Source organism: Ursus maritimus, unplaced genomic scaffold, assembly GCF_017311325.1.
Source record: "Ursus maritimus isolate PB19 unplaced genomic scaffold, ASM1731132v1 scaffold_15, whole genome shotgun sequence".
NCBI lineage: Eukaryota > Metazoa > Chordata > Mammalia > Carnivora > Ursidae > Ursus > Ursus maritimus.
The window spans coordinates 6,883,218-6,895,313 of record NW_024423897.1 but is presented as its reverse complement, the minus strand read 5'-3'; the positions used below and the strand labels follow the sequence as shown (position 1 = coordinate 6,895,313).

General features: G+C 43.4%; 1 protein-coding gene across 1 annotated transcript in view; it reads right to left on the bottom strand.

Moving 5' to 3' along the window:
• SLIT3 (slit guidance ligand 3) overlaps positions 1-12,096 on the bottom strand; it is a 584,433-nt gene that overhangs the window by 338,568 nt on the left and 233,769 nt on the right. The window lies entirely within an intron of this gene.

Here is a 12,096-nt window from a genome sequence, read left to right as displayed (position 1 = left end):
AATTAATTTCAAAGGCGCCAGTCTCTGCGTTGGAAGTTATCAAAGACAGATGTGCTAAAAGGGTCCTCTCTATCAGCTCCAGTGCCCATCTGCTATCCCAGGGTTCTAACTGACATCCTTATTATGGTTTGAGCACTTTGCTTTCATTTTAACCAAAACATCTTTGTGAGATTTCCCTTAAAAGCCCAATAGAGAACAAGATTAGTGAAACTGGTCTTTTTCTCCCAAGGGCTGGTACCTCCTTCAATCCATAGACCCTGGGCTCTCACACACAGTCCACTCATATCAGGGTTGGGGTGTGTGTGTTTGCCTCACCAGCATTTGACAACATGAGAATCAGACCATATTTTTCAGAGACAGGAAATGGAGCCTTAAGATTCTGGATAGGTGTGTCCCATTTTAAGAAATCCTGGTATTAAAAAATGAAATGTATATGAACCTGATAAAACTCGAAGTGATTCATCCATTTACAAAGAGGACTCACCATAGGGTTCCTTTAAAATCAGTTTCCTAATCTAGTTAATACGTTTCATTATCCACAACACAAAAACAAAAAGTTGTTTACTTGTACCATTTCTGGAACACACCTATTATTTAAATGTACTACTACTGATGGTTTCCCTTTATTGAATGCCTGCTATTTATGCGACTATCCTGGTGCTGACACTTGACATAAGTAATCTCATTTAATTCTCAAAACAGCTCTGAAACCTACATATCAGAACTCATCTTATACTAGAGGAAAGTGACTCGCCCAAGGTCATACAGCCAGAGCAGAGCTGGAATTCAAACCAAAGTCTGCTTTGCTTTGCATTTCACTATTCTGGTCTTGTTAGAAATCAGACTGAATTAAAACCTCATTAATATGGGTTGGTTGGTACACATGACCACTTAAATTTACTAGAAAAGTTTGAGTTACAAAATATGCACAGATTACCCACAAGTATATACAATGAGTTGATTTCACTCTTTTCTGGAGATCCTTCAGGACTTATTTTAATGATAAGAACAATTTTTAAGTCATAACCCCAACACATAGAAGTAATAGAAACACGCAACTAAAATACATGAAAATACTCCATTCCCTGAAGTTGGTTTAATATAACTTAATAATGTGCATATTAAATTCTCTTTTGAAGACACTTTACACTAGCTATGTTCAAGCACAAATTCTTGAATAGTAAGTCTTTTTTTTTTCTTTTTTTTTTTAAGATTTTATTTATTTATTTGACAGAGATAGAGACAGCCAGCGAGAGAGGGAACACAAGCAGGGGGAGTGGGAGAGGAAGAAGCAGGCTCATAGCGGAGGAGCCTGATGTGGGGCTCGATCCCGTAACGCCGGGATCACGCCCTGAGCCGAAGGCAGACGCTTAACCGCTGTGCCACCCAGGCGCCCCTGAATAGTAAGTCTTGATGTGATTATGCTTTGCTTTTAATTTCTTCCAAACAAAGTTGTATATTTCATTAACCCGTTCATTTGGAAATAAAGAGAAGCATGTGGAAACCATGAGCCCCTTCTCCCCTCTCTCCAGCTGCCCGGGACAGGAAGGGTGGCAGGTTTAAGGGGGACTAGCTGTCTCTGATTCCTCAAACTCAGATCTTAAAATTAGCAAAGAACAGGAATAAGAGGGGCTTGGTCTTTGGAAGGCATGTGAATTGGGAGCTCAGTATTGGAATTATGCAGATTCTGGCTGGATTAACATTAAGAAAGACGGAACTATGAGAGATACAAAATGTTAAAGACTGTGCATTATTTTTCTTTTTGTTCTAGCAAAAATTCTGGATCCTTGATAGGATAGCTGGGAGAGAAGTATAAAAAGCCTGTAACAGCCAAATTAATATGCATAACAAAGGGCACCACTTCACATCCAGTAGGCCTAGGATGGCTACTCTTAAAAAAAAAAAAAAAGACAATAACAAGTATTGGCAAGGATGTGGAGACATTGGAACTCTCATATATTGCTGGAACTCTCATACATTGTATGAACACGAATGGTAAAGCCACTAATGGAAAACACCTGAAGTTCCTCAAAAAGTTAAATTCAGAACTAACATATGACCTAGTAATCCCATTCCTAAGTATATACCCATGACAACTGAAAACACACATCCACACATAAAATTAGACATGAATTTCCATTAGCAGCATTATCATAATAGCCAAAAGGTAGAAACAAGGCGAATGCCCATCAGCTGATGGCTAGATAAACAAAATGTGCTCTATCCATACAATGGAATATTACTCAGCCGAAAAAAGGGAATGCAGTACTCTAACATACTTACAGCATGAACGAATTTTGGAGACATTACACTTAGGTGAAAAAGTTAGACACAAAAGGGTACACATGAGTGATTCCATTTATATGAAATGCCCAGAAAGGCAAATCTATAGAGATAAAAAGTAGAGTAGTGGTTTCTAGGGCTGTAGGGAGGGAGGGAGAGAGAGAGAGACTGCTAACGGGTAGCAGGTTGCTTTTTGGGGTGATGGAAATGCTATGGGATCAGACAGTGGTCATGGTTGTACAATATAGTGAATATACTAAAAATTGAACTACATATACTTTAAGATGGTGAATATTGTGTTATTTGAATTATATCTCAAGAAAAAAAAAAAAAGGACAAGGGTTTGCTGGAAAGGGAATGATCCCAAACAATGGTACTTTATCATCTTTCAATTCAATGGGGCTCAAGAACCCAGCTCTGTGTTCTGGATGAAAAGGAGATTAGTTACTGCTGCGTTTTCCAAGCATCACCATAGCAATAAGCATGGGCTTCGTTAGCTCTGTGCTGTGCAAGTTTATCTTCTCTGGAGAAGCAGCCCCTGTCCATCACAGCAGGGGGAGGACTCTCCACGGTTCAGAGCTGCTCTAGCGCAATGCAGCCCCCTGGTGACGCTGGGCATGCTAAGGTCTCAGTGGCAGCACTGGTTTCCAGTCTCCTCCTCCTCTGTGTGAGGGGCCTGAAGCAGCTGCAGCCGAACGCGCCAATAAGATGGCCAGCTTCTCCCTGAGGAAGAGCCCCTGGGAGCAGTGCATTTTATTTCCAAGAATTTCAAGTATTCAGACGCAGTGGGTGTTGATAAAACTTTAAGGCACCCAACAGACCTACATTTGTGATAGATGGGGGTAGGGAGCAAAGTGGTCTCAAGAGAGGGTGACTGCTGTCGGCTGGAGTCAGTGGGAGCCAGCTGGAGCTGTAGAAGAGTTGGAAGCCTGAAATGTGCAAGCTGGACATAGCTACACCTGCTACTTTCCCCCCACCCGGGCTTTCCCTCACCCCTAGGCAAGGCCTTCCGATTGCAGCTTCGACAGGCAGCAAAAGCAACTTCTATTAATATCACTTCTAAGACTTTCTCCAAATACAGTCCGTACAGAAAAAAATGGGCTGAGAGGAAGTAATTTACTTTCTAGAAGAACTGATTTTCTAAGACCTGGGCACACCTCTTCACTCTTTCAAGAACACTACCTAGCACACGGTCCATACTCAGTAGGCACTGACTAAAGGAAGGAGTCAATGAATGAATGAATGAATGAAGTGTACTTATTAAGAATTTACTATGTGCTAGGTACTTTACTAAGTTTTAAATTTATTATCACATTGTAAAGGCACAGAAGTGTTAAGTGATTTGCCCAAAGTAATACAACTTGTAAATAGTAGACCCAGGATCCAGGATCCAGACCATAGCAAGCCAGCTCTTACTTCCTATAGGAGGCCTTCTCTGCCTCGCCCCGCTGAGGGGCCCATATTCTATGTTCCCATCGCACCCTGCAATTACCCCCACCTTAGCATCTACATACCAGGCTGGACACTTATGCTGACTTTTCTGTCATCTCCCCCACTATACTATGAGCTCCTGGATGCAGGGATTGACTCTGTTCAAGGCTGTATCCCTAGGCACGCGACAGGCACAATACTTAGCATGCCACTCAATAGGGACATAGCGAATTAACAAAAGAACACGACTTGTTGAGAGGGAGCTGTACAGCCTGAACAGAGAAGGCAGAATATGGGAAGAGTTTGGTGAGCAAAGGCAAAGAAGCAGAAGGTAGTGCGTGGAGGAGGCCCCTTCCTCCCAAGGTGTCCTGTTTGTGGTCCTAGCTGCAGGTAAACGTATTGCCTAGAGGGACTGTAACTAGCGGGGGATCACAGAGCAAATTAGGGGGCACCAGGGTCTGGCAGTGGAACATCTGTGCGGCACATTGTGAACGCAGGATGAAAGGCATGCATAGAAAAGCAAAGATCACAGCGCCATTTTTGCAGAAATGAAACATTCCTAAATTAATACAAGAAGGGAGGTGAGGCTCCTAGAATCCGATACACTGCAGAAGATACCGGCTTCCTTTGACGTTGCTTTAAAGTAAGTAGATAAATAAGTAAAAGTAAGGCACGAAAGTGTAATAATCTCTTGTGTATTTCTGAGACTTCTCCAGACCCACAATCTCCTGGGTACACTCTGGGCAGAGCAGGGCTGAGAGGCGGACTGCACATTTAGGAAAGCATGAAGAAAGCCAGAAAGCTAGGAGAGGGTTGGGAATCACCTTCTTGATTGTCACCAAAAATCCATTCTTGTGAGCACCCAAATCTGTCCAGCAGAAAGCAACAGTGCCCCCCAGCCTCTCAGTAAGGGAGGCTCACTCTTATCTCTCTATCTCTCACCATGGCTAAGCCCTGTTCTTGCAAGTCTTATGAGCCCCATGTGTGTAAAATTAAAAACAAAAGTGATTTCTTCTTAGAGATAATTCTCCTGCACCCCCATCCTTCCTCAACCCTCTGGCCCCCTCTCCAGGCCTAAACCCCTACTTAGCAGCTGGGTGCCTGTCCCCGACTGCTAAAAAATACCATTTGCTTTCTATATTCTGGGCTTTGCCACAGGGGGCCTACTCCAGCCACAGTCAAGACACACTAATGCTGACATTATTTTTACTGGCAACTTCACTTCTTGAAGGAGGATTCAAGTTCTATTTGTAGACTGTGAAAAAACAAAAACAAAACACAAAACACAATGCATAACTGAAAAAATATACTTCTCCACCTGGATGTCCTGCAGGCATCTCAAAGGCAACATGTCTCAGACTGCACTTGGGATGACTCCCTGACCATCCCCTCAAGCCACGTCTTCATCCTCAGCCTGGCTGACAATGCCCCCATCCATCTTATTGCTTTAGCTGAAACCCTCAGATTCATTTGCCCCCATTTCCCCCTCCTCCCCCCTTTTGCAATCTGTCTCTAAGCCCTGTGGATTTGACAATTGAAATATCTTTTGAATCCAATGCTTTACCTCATCTCTGATACCTTCTGTCCTCTCACAGGCGCTGGCATCCATCTTTATTGGGGTCTCTGCCTCTAGCGTCCTCCAAAGGTCTCCATAGCATGGCTCGAAATGACCTTTCCATTTAGTTTTATGACCATCATCTTCCGTGATAACTCCTTCAGTCCATTTGGTCTTACCAAACTTTCCCGGATGTGTTGTCTCTCCCTCACTATGTTGTGTGCCTTCCTGCCTCCAGGCCTTTCATACAACATTGTCTCTTTCTTTGCTGGGACACCTCCCACCCCTCCTTCCCTGGCTGCTCTCTCCCCCAGGCTGCAGGACATGGGGCACGGTTCTATGAAGCCCCTCAGCCCGCTGTGCCACAAGGACGCACTGTGTTGTCACCTATTTTTCTAGGTGACCAGTGACTTGAGAGCAGAACCAGGCTCCTGTCAGCTTAGCACAACATCCAGTAAGTGACTGTGTAAGGACGAGAGAGAAGAAGGAAACAAAATGGAGCAAAATGTCAAATTTACTGCTCTCAAGATCTACAGATTGCCCCCCAAACTCATTTTGTTTCTTTCAGTGCCTCTCGAATGAAATTCAGGCCAGAAAGGAGAAGCTGAGGGGACTCAGAGCAGACTTTGCAGCAGACAAGGTTCGAATATTCACACTCTGCCCATGGTGGTCTCTCAGCTCGCTTAACCTCTCAAAGCCTCAGTTTCCCTATTCTTTTTTTTTTTTTAAGATTTATTTATTTATTGAGAGAGAAGGGGAGAGAGCACAAGCTGGGGGAAGGGCAGAGGAAGAGGAAAAATCTCAAGCAGATTCCATGCTGAGCACAGAGCCCGACGTGGGACTCGATCTCACAACCCTGAGATCATGATCTGAGCCTAAAGCAAGAGTCAGACACTTAACCAACTGAGCCATCCAGGCGCCCCCTCAGTTTCCTTATTCTTAAATACAGCATCATCAGCTCGTTTACAGAATTGCCTTAACTTCTGATTGATGTGATAAGGTATAAAACATTTTGATAACAGAACCAGGCCTTTGGTAAGCATTCCGTGCATAATAATTTTTATTATTATTCCTTATTACTGTCCTTAGTGATCTTTTCCTGAATACAGCTCCTCAAACTGTAAGACACGCTCTGCCCTGGTGAAGCCGGTAGTTGGGCTGTGGTGACAGATGGGGTGGGACAATAATAAGAAGAGTGATTTTCTTTTCTTTTTTCTTTTTTTATTATTAAGGAGGGCACGCATTGCATGGTGCACTGGGTGTTATACACAAGTAATGAATCATGGAACTTTACATCAAAAACTACGGATGTACTGTATGGTGGCTAACATAATAAAAAATATTATTTAAAAAAATAAATTAATTAAAAAAAAGAGTGATTTTCTTTTCTTTTTTTTTTTTTTGAAGAGTTATTTTCTTAACCAGACTTATCAGAATTCAAGCATCACCACCGATATGGTTGTTTGAAGCAAGAGTTATTTAGTTTGCCTACAGATTTCCTCCAGTGTTGCTGCCAAGGACTCAGAATTATTTGTATTTTTGAGCTTTGAGTATGAAAAGCAAAGTCAGATCCAAGTTCTGAGTTCCAGACCTGAGTAACAGTAATGCACGTTAAATGCCATAGTATTTTTGCTTCAGATAAGGATAGTCACATTAAGTTATTATAGTGACTGCTTCTGTCTCATCTCTGCACGTGGCATGGGATTCCTCTGGAAGGAATCTCAATTTGTAAAAGAGAGCCCAGCTCCCTTGCCCCATTGGTTCAGCTGCTCAGCAAAATCCCCCACTTAGTTAAGATTCTGTTCTTGAAACGTAGAGTTTCAGATTAGACTGGGCAAAGAACAGGCCAGAGCTTGGGGCTCTTGGGAGTTAAGCAACGCCGTGACCAGCATTGTGCTGGGCCTTCTTCAGTGGACGACTGAAAGCCAGCTTGAACAGAGAGGACAATCAGGCAGGTGTCTTATGAAGCCAATAGCCTGCCTGGGGCCATTGGGACTGCATTAAGCGGCTGAGGCCATGTCATGTGTTTGTCAACACCCAAAGCACGGAAGCTTTCTCAGGGCACAGGCAAATATCTGGAGTTGGAAAAAAAAATACTGGCCCCAGTATACAAAAAAAAGTATGAAATCAAAATTATAAGAAGCAAAATGGTAAGAACTGCTTTAAAGGGAAGCATCAGAAGTACGTGCTTCCCTTCAGGAAGTCCGGATGAGGGCTCTGGACTCCTTGCAGGAAGCTAGGAAGTTTCTAATTGTCTGAAGATTTATTATAGTGGTAAAAGGAAGTGACATTAAGACACAGAAACTGGCATTTGGGGTTGACAAATGATAGCCAATGCACTTTAATCTGTTAGACACAAACCTACATTCGGAAATGGGTGAAAGAGAAATAAAATAAAAGTGTTCTCTAGCTCCCACGGTGGGTTTGTGGTATTGTTTTTATTTGTTGTTGTTGGTTCCATTTTGGTGGAGAAATGCTGCCACAATTGTTTGATCTGTCCCAGGGAGGGAGCAGCCTTGCAAAGCTAGACTGGGACACTGGTTTCCCAGCATAGTTGAGCCATTTATTTTTTCTTGGCTGTCTCCCGTCCTCCCCATTTCTCCTTTGAGTAAATGGCACGGCTCCAGAATAAGAGAGAAAAGAAGAGGTGTGTCAGGACAGCACTTTCACCGATCAGTAGAGTGAAATTAACATACCAGCTGACCCTGGATTTGCTGGACCATACTGCTTGCTGTCAAGGGCCCTTCCACCATTCTTCTCACTTACTGCCCAACCCAACTAAAGGAAGGTCACTCAACAGTTAGGGATGCAGTGCTAGATCTCCTTATGTACTGAGTCTATAAACTCTTGAGTATAAACACTGAGTTTTATCAGTTATCCTATGTTGTTTGTTCAAAATCAAAACCTCATCTCATTTCTTCTAATCTCACCTTATCCAGTCCACCCATCCATCTGTCTGTCCCTTCATCCAATAATCATTCTCTCTGCCCAGCTTTCCGAGCACAAAGATGGCCCACATTTCTTTGAAATTATTGGGTCTGTGCCCAGAAAATTCATTCATTCAACAAGTCTCCATTCAGTATTTGTGACATGCCAAGCACTGTGCTAGGTTATTAGAATGTGGTGATCAGCCAGACCAACACTGTGTCCGCTCTAGTGAAATTTATAGTCAAATAAAATGCCAATCAACGTGAGAATTTGCCTAACCACTGCCCCCTTTGAACTGGATACTCTGAAGCCTATAATAGTACCTCTTTTTTTTTTTTTTTGCAACCACATAACACTGTTCAAATTGAGCTTGCTGTCAACTGTAACACTTAGATTTCCTTTGTGACAAGAAGGAAACACATGGAGGAAAGGGGATGCCATAGGTATCATGGCCAGATCACATCTACCCTTCTAGAAGTTTCCATGTACCTGGCACGTAATAGGCAGAAGTATGTGTTGAATGAATTTGTTGGCTCTGTTTGTTTTATGTTTCATATTTAGGTTCAGCATCATTTCAGCCCTCTGCTTTCCTTAGCGAACCTGATTTGTTATCTTACATAACCTTCCTCTTATTTGCTTTTTGTTTTTAATCTGAAAATGTCAAGAAAACCATCAAAATCTGCATCTGAAAGATGAAAAACTGAAATTTGGCTGTACCAGAAAGTTCATTTCAACTTCTGAACTTGTCAGTAATAATCAAGAGTAGATTTTGTGGGTCCTTCAGAACCGGAAAGGAAAAGGAAATCAAATATCCAAGTGATCAAGGGATCACTTTAGATCATAAAAAATAGAAAAGAAAGAAAAGGAAAGCCAACAGAATTAACACCAGTTTGATTCAAAAATAAATTGCCATTTAAAAAAAAAAATTCTAATCTTTTTTTTTTTTTTTTCCTGCACAAGACACTGTGGGACTGTATATAAAAGAGTAAATCAGAGCTGTGGGTGCCGAATCTCAATTCTCTATTTAAGTTTCCTCCTGCCCAGGAGTGACTCCAAGAAGGAAATGAATTCTCAGTGGGGGACCCTGTAGTTGATTAGCTTTTACCTTCCAGAGGAGATGTCAATCATGTTAATTGGAATCAATAGACAGCTGTTCAGGGGCCCAGGATAATTAAGCAAGTCATAAAGGGTAGAATTAGAGTTCCCTTTAAAAATTAAAAGGGATCCCACTGTTTGCTAACATTTTAAGCCACTTTGGCTACCTAAGACCTATTCTGATTTAAACTCACTGATCAAAGAGAGGCCAACTTTTGTATGGGGGAAGGAGAGCATATGCTTATCCTGTGGGAAAGGGGCAAATCCCGGCTTCAGAAGTGAACTTCCACTGCATTCCAAGGGGAATCTAAATTTGTTGGTTTTGAGCTGATGAGCCAAAATCTACAGAAATGGGGAGAGAGAGAGAGAGGGAGAGAAAGAGAGAGTGAGAAAGAGGGAATGAGTAAGCGTGCACACTAGCCCTCTGGGCTCTTGACCATGTCATGCTTGCACACTCTGGTGTCCCCTGAGCAACCTATAGAATCCATCATCTGTGACCCAGGTCTTCCCAGAGGGCAGCACAGAGAAAACTTCACAGGAGCAGAAGGAAAGAAGACATACTGACAGCAAGTTACAATAACCGGACATCCCCACCCCCCTTCAGAAAGATGCCCCCCCTGCCAGAGAACTTCTTCACAGAAATGCATGTGCATTTTTATGCCCCCTTTAAAACTTGAAAGGGAGCTCACATACCACCACCAACCTCCCCCCTCTCTCCCCACACACACATTTGCTTAAAGACAGAGAGGGCTCCTTCACCCACATGGCAACATGAAAAGAAAATGAAATTCTGTCCCAGGGCTTGTGATTTTTTTTTTCCCTTTTCCTGAGTCAATGAATGCCAGATGTTCTCACAAAACGTCTTCATATCTTCAGGACAGCCTGCAAGAATACTATTTATTATTGCTCAGAGGTCAAGAGGCCATAATAGATTTATAAGAAGGCTGTGGTCACTCTTTGTGTCTCTTATACTTAGGTGATATATGTGGCAAGAGTCACAGACAGCTCCTCTTCCTACATAATTTACTTCTTCAGGGCCAATTAGCTGGGTCAGATTAAGAGCAGAGGTGGTTTCCCGGCCTTAGGCAACAGAAAGCTTGTCAAGGCCAGCTAAGCCATACAAGACTTTCCAACTGTCAGAAAAACAAGAGGGAGGGAAAATGTCCAGAAGAATACAGAGTGTGAAGGCCAGTAAGCCCATCCGTCAACAATCTGTAAAATGTGGTAGGTCATAGCCTCTTTGGCCTTGACCCGGCACCGTCTCAGTCCCAATAAGCCATCACGCCGTTGAGGTCTTGCGAGGTGGAACTGGGCTCTAAGTAGAAGGAAGGTAGATTTCATTCCACGCCAGCCAAGCTTCCGCTCGGACCACTGCTGAAACACTGCATCATCACCTCTGCCTGGTGCCTACAGATTCAATCAGCCTTTTCACGGGGCTCGCCCACCTACCTCCGCCCCGCTCGGTTTCAAAGCACGGGCGGATGTTGCCGAGAAGCAGCGCCTCCAGGTACGCGGGCGAAAAGGCGCCGATGCCCATGGGAAAGCGGGTCGTGTTTGGTCTGGACATCAAAGAGGCGCTGCAGGAGGCACCGGATGAACGGTGTCACAGCCAGACCCCGGGCGGCTGGGGCCACGGCAGAGGGTGCTTCACCTGTCCAGTCTGCTGTTCCCTGGGTTGTGAATGCTCTTCTCAAGTAAGTTCTGGCCTGCGGGTGGCCTCCCTTTCCTAAGGTTTTCCAACCAACAAGACACTATTGATTTCAGCTTGGCTCCCAAATGAAATGAAGGGTCAACAGATTAGGCTGGGAAAACAGGCTTCTTCCTCTTCCTCCACAAGGAAAACTCAGGTTGTGTCTGTGGCTCTAGTTTGTAGGAAATCAGTTGAATTCAGTAATTTGATTTCCATTTTGGCTTCTGGTCTGAATTTTGAGGAAGGTAACATTCCCTCTTTACTCATGTGGTTACTTTCTTTTCTTTTCTTTTTTTTTTTTTTTCCCATTTCTTCCTCTCCAAGGAAGTTCTTTAGGCTACTAAGATTTCTTTGGATGATGCGCTAAGCATTTGGAGAAGAGAAACAGGGATCTCGTGTTCTACATCCTGTATGATATATTCCTTATTTTAGCGAATGAATCCACCTTCCACCCGATCACATAAACAAAAACGTGGGAATCTTTTTAGGTCACCACCTCTCCTTCAGACTTGCACATCTGCTTAGCTTCTAAGACTTACTGAATCCATTTCTATTCAACTCTGGAATTTCCCCCTTCTTTCCCTTTACTCCCTGTTACGGGTTAAATTATGTCCCCCCAAAAGATGTATTGAAATCTAAACTCCTGTGCTATGGATCAAATATTTGTGCTCCCCCGCAAAAATCCTATGTTGAAACCTAATGCCCAGTGCGATGGTATCAGGAAGCATGGGGCCTTTGGGAGGTGCTTAGGCCATGAGGGTGGAGCCCATATGAATGGGATTAGTGCTCTCATAAAAGAGGCCCCATGGACCTCCCTAGCCCTCTTTCCACCATGTGAGGATACAACGAAAAGTCAGCAGTCTGAAATCTGGAGGAGGGCTCCCAGACACCGAATCTGCCAGAGCTTTGATCTTGGATTTTCCAGCCTTTAGAACTGTTAGAAATAAATTTCTGTTGCTCATAAGCCACCCAGGTTGTGGCATTTTGTTATAGCGGCCTGAAAGGACGAAGACAGCCCAGTGCCTATGAATGTGCCCTTGTTTCAAAATGGGGTCTTTGTAGATATCATCAAGATGAGGTCATTAGTGTGGACCTTAGTCCGACATGAGCAGCG